Raw genomic sequence first — 12,704 nt, 5'->3', positions numbered from 1 at the left:
TGAATCTCAAATCGAGTGTTTCTGTACATGAAATATAAAAATAAGTGCATATAGAAAAACAGAATGGCACAGAAGAAAGCCATAAACATCCAGATTTCTGATTTAGTTGTTAATGCACAAGTAGAGATTTGGGAGGGCCAGGTGGCATGCCATAACACTACATGGGTATTCACAAACAATTATCCAGCTCCAACTCCAGTTAAAGTGGCATCCAAAAGGAAACTTTCCAATATTAAAAGACAGGAGTAATTCAAAATATTATCTCTACTCCCTAAGCTGAGTACCCAGGAGATATCTGCTTTTTAAAATATTGCTTCTCCGATGTCTTTGACCTGCTGTAGATTTGACTTTATGGAAGAGGAATTTTGCAACAAAAAAATCTCTTCGGTTCTGGAAAAACTTCCCATGTAGTTGAGACAAGTGCTTAAACTGAAGCTGAATATTCATAGGGTAGGGTGTGAAATCCAACAAACCAGAATCAGGAGATCTGAGTAATTTTGGGGCGGACTGGACAGCATAGTATATTCAGAATTTCTCTATCCAGGAAGCCCTTTAGGTATCTCAAAATGAGTGACAAGAAAAGTAGCAAAAATATGTTGTCCACAATACACATTGATCTGGCAGATCAAGGTAGCAAATTCAAACATCCGAAGTTAATGCAAATGGGCACATAAACAGGCAGGTAAGGTGGGAATTACATGCTTTGAGTGAATGCCCTTATGTTTTTGTTTTTATGTATGTTACCCTGTTGGATTGCTTTTCTCTTCGGCCACTAGGTGGCTTCTTGCAAGCTAAAGGCAAAGTAGTGTTTGTGCGTATGTGTGCTGGGGGTGGGGGGCACCTCCAAGCTGCTGAAATTGAAGAGAAAGGAAACACGAATGCAAAGGGTGTGAGGATCAAGTGGCTGCATTAAAGCTCTTCGCTCAACACGACGATATGCGAGGAGGAATATGAAGCAATGAGGGCTTAGAGGAGATTTGTCCCAGCTGAGAGAGCTGGCTGACTCCTACACTTCCCATTTACCTGATTCTGCTCCCCCTTATCCCCCGCCTCCAGCTTTGCTTCTTGCCGGCTTCTCTCTCCTTCAATGGAGAGAAGGCGAGCGGCGGGTTGAAGAGGACAGTCCGGGAGCTGGGTGATCCTATCAGTCGTGAGACTCTCTAGACAGCCGGACAAGGAGCACCCCCTGTTTCTCAACTGGGCTCGGCGCTTCTCTCTCCAACCTGGGGTAAGTCCACTGTCACTTGTTATATTTTGCATTGCTTGGGGGTTTGCTTGTTTCAGCACCAGGGAGAGCGACGCAATGGGTTGCCGGCGCGCGCTCGCTCTCCTCCCGAGGCTTCCTTTCAGGATCCTGGCAAGCAAGATTGCCCTTGCTGGTTGACGCAGGACACCGGAGGCAGGTGTTTCTGTGCGTTCCGGAGGAAAAACGGAGGTGTGGGAAACTGTCTAGGATCTCCTGGCTGTGGAGGAGAGTCCTTCATTTAACTCTTCTTGATGATGACAATCTTACTGGGTTCAAGTTCAGCTTAGATCTAGGGCCTGATGAGAGAGAGAGAGAGAGAGAGAGAGAGAGAGAGAGAGAGAGAGAGAGAGAGAGAGAGAGAGAGAGAGAGAGAGAGAGAGAGAGAGAGAGAGAGAGAGAGAGACTGTGTGTGTGTGTGTGTGTGTGTGTGTGTGTGTGTGTGTGTTTTGGATAGTTCACGGTTTTCCTGTATTGCCCTGCTGATGAAGTAGGGTTGGAAGTGTCCAGATCTTCAGAACTCCATCCTCCATGTACAGAGTTGGCAGAAGAAGATAGTAGGGAATGCAGTGAAGGAGTAGTCCTTCTGGTGTGCAGATTGTATAGGTGGAGAGGGAGTTTGTAGGGCACTAGTTAGTGAGGAGCACCTGTATTTTTCCCTGGGAATGTGAGGCCTTGGTGCACTTTGTTTTGCCGAGACTTGTCAAAATGAGATTAAATTGAGTCAACTTGCTCTCAGTGCCTGCTGGGAATGTAGAAAGCATAATCAAAAATGCCATATTTTTTTTTGTATGCTAAATGGGCAACATAGTCTACAGAAGGATACAGTAATCAAAGGCCCATCTTCTTTGCTATTTAATTTTGAACTCTGCTGTTATAACTCTTGCCCTACTTTCCGTCGTATGCTTTATTAAACCTCCTTTCCCCCAAATATTTAGGCTTGCTCATTCTAGAAGAGAACAATAATGTTTTGCAGATAAATGGACTGATAATATGTAGCTATCTTTTCCTCTCCCCCTCCTTTCATAAAATGATCTATATGGAGAATCAGGTTTAGAAGAGCTTTTACATTCATACAAGGGAAATGTCTTTATTCCTTTAAATTGCAACTTTCCCATTCATTCCATGGCCTATGCTATCTTTATGGCTTCTCTCAGTTTCAAATGTCATTTGCTATGTGGCATTCATAGGGTCTGCTGTCCAAGGAAAATGAATTTGAAACTCGGGCTCCGAAGCATCATTTTAGTTCTGCAAATATTGTTTTTGTTTGTTCTGTTAACTATCACCAAATGCAGTAAGGGATCTGCAAATCAACTTGTATTGGTTTGAAACTTTCCTCCTTCCCAATTTTGTTTTCTGAGTTAGGTGCCTTAGAAATCATGATATAGACTCAAATATCAATTTCCCTGATTTATGAATATGAAACTATTCAATTCTATTACCCCTTAGCCAGATCCTTCCTGTTTCTTATTGCTTGTTTTTACACAGAGAAAGCTGCACTCCTTTGATCAATATTTATCTCCCATTTGTAGTATAGTCTTTTCCTGAAATGAGGTACTCAGAATGGCAATTGACTTTTGGGGATTAAGTCCTGGTTTTAAAAGAAAAAAAAATCAAATCAATATGTTTGTATTATAATTATACCTGAAGTCTTGATGCAGCTTTTTTTGTTATCCTGTTTGTGACCCCGGTTGGGTTCTACAGCATTTCAATAGCTTTTTCTTCAGTGGAAACACTAACAAGAAATTAGATTTCAAATTGGTCATGTGAGACTTTTATTCTTTTCAATGAATTAATAGGTGGCACTTTTCTGAGATGCAAAACAATTTTTTGTCAGCAAGAGAAACAACATACTGTATTCAGAAAAGTGCACAGCCATAGCAGAGGCTGAAGGAAAAGTTTTATGGAGATCAAAAACTTGTACTAGTCATGAGTTTGATCTAATCTGACATCTACTGAATCCATCCTATTGATCATGTGAACATGATAGGCACAATGAAATGAATCATGGTTTACTGAATTTACCTAATTGCCTTTGTTTGCAAAAGATATCAAGCAATACAGTAACCACATTGAATGGGCTGGATTTACATAATCTAGCATATTGTGCAAACCCAGTCAGTAGCAATTGATAATAAGAGTTAAAACCAAGTGTCCCCAGGACTGTTCTATAATATAACATCATATGCTACCTACTGAGTCCCTTTACTAATAACCCACTATTTCATTTTTTATCAATATCTATTGTGGAATTTAAAATAAATCATCCCCTATATAAATAAATCATTTAGAAGCGATTTAACTTTTGTAAAAACAATTCCATTTTCCTTTTGTGTGGACTCTATGGAAATGGGAGCAAAATTCTAAAAAGTAGCTACATTGTTCTGTCAAAGCAAACTGAACACTCCAGGGCTTCTTAAATATGAGCAAAAATGAAGCTTCGATTTCATTGAAGAGGTTAAAGGAGAGATTGTAGCTTTGAGACCAATCACCAGTTTCAGGATTCCCTCCATTCTTGATTCTTGATTCTTTCTTCAGTGTAGCATTAAACCACCTTTCCTGTTCTGAAACTTCCCTGATTATATATGACAATGGTTACTATAAAAGTGTGCTATAGCAAAAACCCTGAAAACCAAGATGATCAAATGAAGAATGCGGTACATTGAGAGAAGGAGTTTTTCTTTAAAAAAAAATTGAAATATAAATAGCTTTCAACATTGTGGTTGGTCTTAAGCGTTAAGTCAATATTTAGCAACAGAATAAGAGATGTGGGATATAAACCAAAAATACATTTTGAAAGAGAGGTCTGGTAACAGTGGTAAAGGAGAAACTTTCAACTTGTGTACTGGTCAACGGTGAATTCTCTGGAAGCTCATCAAATACTCATACTCAAAGAATTAAGTGGAATATCCCCAGAGATTCTGTATTTTGTGATAAAATATGTAAAGGAGATTTATCATCTTAATAAAACTACATTGTATATTTATTTATATTTATATTTATGCATTGGCACGGCCTCCTCCTTACATCATATCCCCCTTTCTCTGTTTTTCCTGCTGTTGTTTTTCCCATGGACTTTACTATGCTTCCTGATATCTTTCAAAGTATCTCCTTGGGCTTTACTATGCTTCCTGATATCTTTCAAAGAATCTCCTTGTTATCTAACATAATATGGGAAACATATTAAACATTGTTTAGAGAAGTAGAACCAGCTGGTCAGATTATCTGTTCAACAGAATTATGAAATATTAATGTCTTGTATTATTTGTATATACTATTGGATTTCTGATTTAATTGCCATGTTGGTTTGGAAATCAATGTTTCGACACAATGTGCAATCAAACTGTAACTAATGAATATCAGTAATGGCAAGTAAGCTTCTCAGAGAAACAGCTTGCTAATATCCTCCATCTCTCTCTGCAGTACCCAACTACAAAGGAAAATTACATTTACATTCATATGTCACTGTAACTCATATTTTTTGATGAGTGAGGGGCTGTAACATACTTTCATAATCGTCTGCAAATCTTAAACTTTCCATGGAAGTTGGGGACAGAATTATCTGAAGAACTGTATAAAAACTAATAGTTCAGGATGCATTAACTTGGCTTTTGCTAGATTCTAATTCTGTAGCTAAGTGGTACAAAATCCTTGAATCTTAAATGAGATAAAATAAGAAAGATAAATTCTGTCCAACTCAAACCCTATAATCATCCTAAAATGATTGGTCTAATCAATAGTACTTTCTGAGATATTTGAACATGGGGAAAAAAGGTTTTTCCATTTCTGTGGAAAAGGCTAAAATAGAACAACAAATCACAAATGAAGTTGAGATTTCTTTCTGTCTTATTTTACCTCACCCAAGATTCAAGCTGTTGAATGTTGTATTACTTAGCTACAGAATTAGATTTTTGCAAAATAAATGTTAATGCATTTTAAAGCATGCTTAATACTTAGTTTTTATACACTTCTAGCTAAATCTGTGCACAATTTCCATGGAAATCTTAAGGTTTGCAGATGATTATGAAAGTATTTCATATACCTCTTTTAAAGTTTGTACATCTGAATTAATATTAAGTGACTTTCTTTTTTTAAAAAAAATTCTTGGTTTCCAAGGAAAAGAGAGAGAAAGGAGACAGAAAAATATACAAGCACAATCACATTCACATAAATACTCCCAAGATTTCCCTCCCTAGAATTTTGCTCTATTTGATTAGCTTAAGTAACAGACTTCACATTTTATCTGTTTAATCTTCAGATTCCTATCACTGGAGTAAGCAATGGGTTTCGGGAAGTGAAGCACTGTTATAAATGACTTAAACTCACACATAAATGCAGCTATTCACTGACCAAACTCTTGGCAGGAAGTAGCAGAGTGTAAAGCATTTTCCAGAAAAAAATAAATGCTGTCATCGGGTGTCTTGGATAGGTGTGCATACATGTTCAGCTTCTTTTGTCTTCCATCTTACTTTTAAAGATATATCTTGGTTCTTTTTTTAATCTTTGTCTTCTCAAGAGGGGTTCTTTTCCACTTCCACATTACACAGTAAGTCTAATGAATGAGTGGTGTGGCGGCCTAGTGTAAAGACACTCACCTCCCACTTGGAAGATTGAGAGTTCAATCCTAGGCAGTGACAGATGCTTCTCTCCCAGGGCGCAAAGAAAAAAAAATGTCTGCTGCAAACTGCACATAGGCATCAGGAAGGGCAACTGGCCAGTAAACGCTCAAACTCCATTCAGTCGCCCTGATTCTACCCTGAATTAAAATATTACAGGGTCATGGAAAGGGAGTTTAAAAAGGGAGGAGGGCTATAGAACATCATAGACTATGTGTGTTAAGTAGAATATTTTTTTCTACAACATCTGTACTTTCTTCGAATAACCTAATGACGACTTTTCTCTAACTCAAGCCCTAAATTTAATAACAATAGGTATTACTTTTACCCTGCAAAACTGCCATGTATGGTGATTACATTAGCTTGTGTTTAATTCCATATATAGCAATAGCAATAGCAGTTAGACTTATATACCGCTTCATAGGGCTTTCAGAGTCAGCATATTGCCCCCAACAATCCGGGTCCTCATTTTACCCACTTTGGAAGGATGGAAGGCTGAGTCAACCTTGAGCCGGTGAGATTTGAACAGCCGAACTGCAGAACTGCAGTCAGCTGAAGTAGCCTGCAGTGCTGCATTTAACCACTGCACCACCTCGGCTATATAAATTGTGGATTGTTGCAATTAATAACCACCTACCAGAATATAACCTTGTTCCATGCTGAACAAGCAGATGCCTAAGCCTGTCATTATACAATACATTATAAATCTGGGTGATTGTAAATCTGGGTGAGATTTGGCAGAATGGAACTGTAAAAACATATTTGAGATATATGCTATGTTTCTTGGACGTTGGACAATTCTTAAAGAAGAGGGTGAAAAAAAAGAAGGAAGAAAATGATTCTTTGCATGGCTCATTAGAATTTGGCACAACTCAAAACTAGTTCTCTAATTATGGTCCCCTTGCAGCTGAAGATAGAGACAGAAGTTTGTGTAACATATTCCATTTACTTCCAACATTACTTGTTCCAGAAGAATTTAACTTTGTATAAGATTTCAGAGAATGTTGATATACATCATTCTTCACTTAATATTTATGTTGTCTTCATCTATACACTATAAAAGAGAGCCGAGGTGGCGCAGTGGTTAGAGTGCAGCACTGTAGGCTACTTCAGCTGACTGCAGTTCTGTAGTTCGGCTGTTCAAATCTCACCGGCTCAAGGTTGACTCAGCCTTCCATCCTTCCGAGGTGGGTAAAATGAGGACCCAGACTGTGGGGGCAATATGCTGACTCTGTAAACCGCTTAGAGAGGGCTGAAAGCCCTATGAAGCGGTATATAAGTCTAACTGCTATTGCTAAAAATTGAGCCAATGCATCCTATGATGGGAAAATGGAATATTCCATTTTTTTCCAGATTTATTGAACTTCATTGAGACATGAAATGTCTTTCCTCCTTAATGCACTTAACAAATGAGTATTTAATTAAGATTTTATGCAATGGCATTAAATGTATAATGTTAGCTAGATTAACATTTGACTACTCTGTTTTTATGATACTTGTATTACATTTCACGATGTTTTCATTAAAACATTTCATGTTCTGATATACATAAACCATGCTGGAAATACAATTCTAAAGACAAGTTTATAAATCTAGCAAACCAGCACATCACAATCAACAATATAAGCAATCTCCACTTTCCAATATCAACCCTGAAATAACACACAAGTTTGCCAAGCTTTACATGGTGGCATGAAAAATCAGGCAAAGAATAATTAAAAGCAATTAAACCTGTCTGAGTATAGACAGCCAGAAATGGCTCAGGTTCAGTATTAACCCTTGGCTTTGAGATGTATATATCATGTTAGCTACTAAACTATATTTTTTCAGGTTTTATATAAGTCTTTAAGAGAAGTTATAATTTTTAAAACACGTTTGGATCATTTTACTGTTTTACTTTCACATATACATGTGACTGCATGTGCATATTATTTATTTATTTATCTATTTATTTTTCATGATTTTATACTGCTATTTCAAAGTTTATGTTATCCAGATTGCCAGTTTTAATCTCTTTTCTCTTTGTTTCACATGTGGGCAAGCTACACATCTTTTGATTTAATATTGTATTATAAACATGTATCTTTCTTAACCCTTCTGATATTGTCAATTTAGTTTTGGATGTTCTAAAAATTTGAATACCAGTTGTTGTTTTTTGTGCTGGTTAATGACCGTAATAAAGTTAAGTATAGATTTATGAACCTTTGAAATATATGAATAAATCACTGAATAATCAGATCCTGCTTTTCCTTGGCTGACATGGAACATCAATTCTAGATTAAATACAAAATAAACTATGTCAATGATTAAAGGGTACACTTCAAGTAGCTTTTAAAAATGTCGGAGAAAATTTTCAAAAGTTATGTGTTCATACCTTGGTTCAGATTTCATTAACTGTGAGAAGATTATAGTATCTTTCTCAATTCTGAATATTTTAATGATCTGTCATTTATAATGGCAACTGTTATTTTATGATTTACAGTAGGTTTTCACTTATGCATTTCTGCCTAGAATCTTGGGGAAAGTGCAGGCTATACATTGTAATAAGTAAACAAATAATGATTATTGGTTTTCTAAGAACACAACCATTGCATTGATAAAGAGTTTGCATAGCAGTCAGTCAGATATTCCTGGAAAGTTGTAAAGAGGCAGCTGATGAGAACTACAGTTTATTCTGTTCCAGACAAGAATTATTCTGGGATATGCTGCAACTATACAGGACAAGATTACATGTATACCTGATAACTACTGAGAAACATGTGTCCTATGTTTTTAGTTAGTGCAATCAGAATTGTTCCATATAGTCCACCAAACAGCTGCTCAGTGATTATTGTTATCACCTCCAGCATCTCAGTATGTAAGCAGAGAGAAAAATGAACGTTACAGGAAGGTTTAAAGTAAAAGCTTACTTCACCCGTAACATTTTGCCAGGACAGCAGAAATATTTCTCAGTCCCCATATACCTGATTACATTTTAAAAATATACACATTATTGGAAGTTGCTTCTAATAATGAATCCATATAATTACAGCCACAGAAACACCTGCATGATTTTCATGCATCACAGTGTGAAATTAATTTGGGCAGAAAAGTTGTCATGTGTAAAGCATCCCAGATTTCTTTAATCAATCATTCATGCTAAGCTTCCTATTCTGTATCTTGTGGGACAGCCTTCTCTTTGATTGCCAAAGAAAAGTGCTGCGGCAAATCAAAAGGGAGACATAACTCGGGGGATGAATTTATGGATTGTTCAGGGTATGTTATACAAGCAACCCTCCAAGTTTCTCCAAGATTCTCTAGCAGAGAGAAAGTTGGTTCATTCATAAAAGAGGCAAGAAGCAAAGAAGAAACCACAGCATTTTCTAACAACTGATGTATCTCCTCTTCTGTGTCTATCAGCTTGGGTGTAATAAATAAATAAATAAATAAACAAACAAACACATTGATTTTAATCTAAGAATATGAGTCCTTCAGAAAAATGACCTCACTGAAGTGGGTCATCTTATGCCTGGATTGAACCATTTCAGATAGCAGAAAGAAGCTTGACATAATTAAGTATTCTCCTATTTTCCCATAAGACAATGGCAAGGCACAAATTCACAAACAGCCATTCAATAACAGCATCAGCAGCAAGGACAACAATACATTGTTTAAGCACATTCTGATAACATAATGCAAATGCAGCTGCTATTGACATCTGTGAAATTAGGTTAGATGCAGCATATTATTACTGAGTAATGATGCGGCCACCAATTTCTAAATGTATCAGTAATATGTCTTGATTAAGTGACGTGCTCTACATGGGGCAGCCCTTGAAGAGTATTCGGCGACTTCAGCTTGTCCAGAATGCAGCCGCGCGAGCGATTGTGGGTGCACCTCGGTTCACCCACATAACACCTATCCTCCGCGAGCTGCACTGGCTGCCTATCGGTCTCCGGATACGCTTCAAGGCGCTAGTTGTCACTTATAAAGCCCTTCATGGTATTGGACCTGGTACTTGAGAGACCGCCTACTGCCAATTACCTCCACTAGACCAATTAGATCCCACAGACTAGGCCTCCTCCGAATTCCATCCGGCGGCCAGTGTCGACTGGCGACTACCCGGAGGAGAGCCTTCTCTGTGGCTGCTCCGACCCTCTGGAACGAACTCCCCGTGGAGATTCGTACCCTCACCACCCTCCAGGCCTTCCGCATAGCCCTTAAAACCTGGCTGTTCCGACAGGCCTGGGGCTAAAGATTCGCTGCCCCTATCTCGAATGGTATGATTGTTGTGCTTTTTAACTATGTATAGTTTTGTGTTCTTGTTAAACTGTTTGTATCCCCCCTTCCCTTTTTGAGTTGTGAGCCGCCCTGAGTCCCCTTAGGGAAAAGGGCGGCATACAAATGAAATCAAACTCAAACTCAAACATTTTCTAGCTTTTGTTTTTTTTAATCTTGGAAAGCAGACCCATCCCATTGGTGTTGTTTTCTATCTTGGACCAATATGTTGTAAAGTTATATCTGTGCTTGAGTTTGTCACCAAACTAGTCCAAAGTAAAGGAGTTGTAACAGAGGAACAGGAGCTGTCCTGCCATAGGTTTTGGTGGTGAGACCTTAGCTGGCACTCCTGAAGTGTCCAGATAGTAACAGGACATGCAATGCTTCAGATAACCATTTTCTTTGCCCTTTATACAGGTAGTCAGCCACAACTGTGCCATTGTAACTTTAAACCAGGTTCGCCTGGTACGTCAGTTGCGCCCCTTCCTGGATCGGGATGCTCTGTGCACAGTCACTCATGCCCTCATCCTTTCTCGCCTGGACTACTGTAACACTCTCTACATGGGGCTGCCCTTGAAGAGCACCCGGAAGCTTTAACTGGTCCAGAATGCGGCTGCGCGGGTTATCATGGGGGCACCCAGGTGCTCCCATGTTACACCCCTTTTAGGCAGCCTGCACTGGTTGCCGGTTGTCTTCCGGGTGCGATTCAAGGTACTAATTATGACCTTTAAAGCGCTCCATGGCTTAGGCCCAGGGTACCTGCGAAACCACCTACTGCCACCGGTAGCCTCCCACCCTCCAGTGCGATCCCACAGAGTTGGCCTCCTCAGGGTGCCATTGGCCAGACAGTGTCGGCTAGCGACCCCCAGAGGGAGAGCCTTCTCTGTGGGAGCCCCTTCCCTCTGGAATGAGCTGCCCCCGGAGCTTCGTATAATCCCCCGACCTCCGGTCCTTCCGATGCGCCCTAAAAAGTTGGCTTTTCCAGCAAGCCAGCCTGGCCTGAACAAAACAAAACAAATTATTGATCACTCTTAATTTTAATTCAAATTCTTTTTAAAAAAATGTCATTGTCAATTTTAATTGGGTTTGGGATATTCTATTTTTTTTTAACTTTTGTATTATGTGTTTCTTTTTAATGTTGTACGCCGCTCTGAGTCCTTGGGAGAAGGGCGGCATATAAATCTAATAAACCTAAACCTAAACCCAAACGGTTACTAAACTTTGTACTGTTCTAAAGACTATCTCTAATATTTCTGATTATTACTGTCGTTTTCTACTTTTAAAAAATCCTTTGACTGATGGTTATCACTCAGCACACCATGCAAATTTCAGGATATTTTTTTTAAAGAGCTTATTTTAGCCATATATGTAAATCCTGTCTTTATCATCTCCTAAGTCCAACAGCATCGAATTTTCTGTTTGGGAAGACTGAATTTGGGACATTTTAAAAAAATCATTATTATCGTAGAGGCTATTCTAATTTTGATATTGTTAATTTTTTAAAAAAAAAACATCAAAAGTAATTATTAATGGTGGAGACCAACCTCTGGGATATGGCATCTCTAGGGAGAGGAGAGATTTGATATTTTTCTTAAATGAAATGCCATGTTCCATTGTAGAACTGTCTTTTTGTGAATTTTTGAATTAAATCTTCTGCTACATTTTCCTAGGTGCCTCTAAATAAATTATGTTAGAAAGATAGAATCCATCATAATTATGCTTTTGGAAACAGAAAAATATGTGTTTATTGAAATGAAATGTTTGGGACTCTTCAGCTCCTGACCATGGATGCTGCCATGAAGCCGTTCCCTTATCTGAGGAGGACAGAAAGAGGGAAGTCTCCTCCTCTTCCTCTTCCTCTTCCTCTTCCTCTTCCTCCTCCTCCTCCTCCTCCTCCTCCTCCTCCTCCTCCTCCTCCTCCTCCTCCTCCTCCTCCTCCTCCTCCTCCTCCTCCTCCACCCCACCAAGATAGATCTGGAAATGTTAATTATAATATTAACAAGAAATGTGGCTTCATTTGGGGCCAGGGTGAGAGTGGTGGGATTGCATAGGGATGCATCAAGAGTAATGATCTCTTGATCTGAAAGAAAATGGAAACACTTCTTCGACGTGTCCCACTTATTTTATAGATAGGAAGATATTAGCCAAGAGAGAGAAGTCACCCCTCTCTTGTCTGCTTGTCTTGGCCCAGGAGTGGCTGAGTAGACTAGAGGTGGCTGAAGATTTCTCTCTTCCCTCATTTAAGGCCAGATCTTGCCACCTTGTTTTTTGGCATTCAGCTCTTCTTAGACATGGTCTGTGGTTATTGCTTATGTAGTTATTGCGTATGGCATGGCTCAGCTTCTATGGGTATTAAGACTGCAGCTGGTGTTACTACACAAGCTGCCATCTCTATTTCTCTGCCATGGGTATTGAAGTCTGACTGATCTCTGATATAAAAATTGTCATTTCCAAGCTGAGTTTCTGTTCATCTGGCATCCTGTACATTCTTTGTATATACAGGCAGAATTGCTTGACATCTTCTATCTTTGATGGCAGGATTAATCTAGGCTAGTGGGAGGGGGAAGGAGCAGATGGCTCATAGTCAG

At 38.9% G+C, this 12,704-nt stretch overlaps 1 protein-coding gene across 1 annotated transcript in view; it reads left to right on the top strand.

The window, feature by feature from the left end:
- The first annotated feature begins 963 nt into the window (after positions 1–963).
- The window catches only part of TNR (tenascin R), a 585,927-nt gene continuing 574,186 nt past the window's right edge, over positions 964–12,704 (top strand). Inside the window, exon 1 of the mRNA XM_087726783.1 lies at positions 964–1,228. The gene's annotated coding sequence lies outside the window, so the exon portion shown is untranslated. The remainder of the gene's footprint in view (positions 1,229–12,704) is intronic.

This window comes from Thamnophis sirtalis, unplaced genomic scaffold (assembly GCF_051295495.1).
Source record: "Thamnophis sirtalis isolate CommonGarterSnake01/CBP01778 unplaced genomic scaffold, rThaSir2_p1.2 scaffold_12, whole genome shotgun sequence".
In the NCBI taxonomy this organism is placed as follows: Eukaryota; Metazoa; Chordata; class Lepidosauria; order Squamata; family Natricidae; genus Thamnophis; species Thamnophis sirtalis.
Note: the sequence above shows the minus strand (reverse complement) of the source record. Positions and strands in the feature narration are given on the sequence as shown.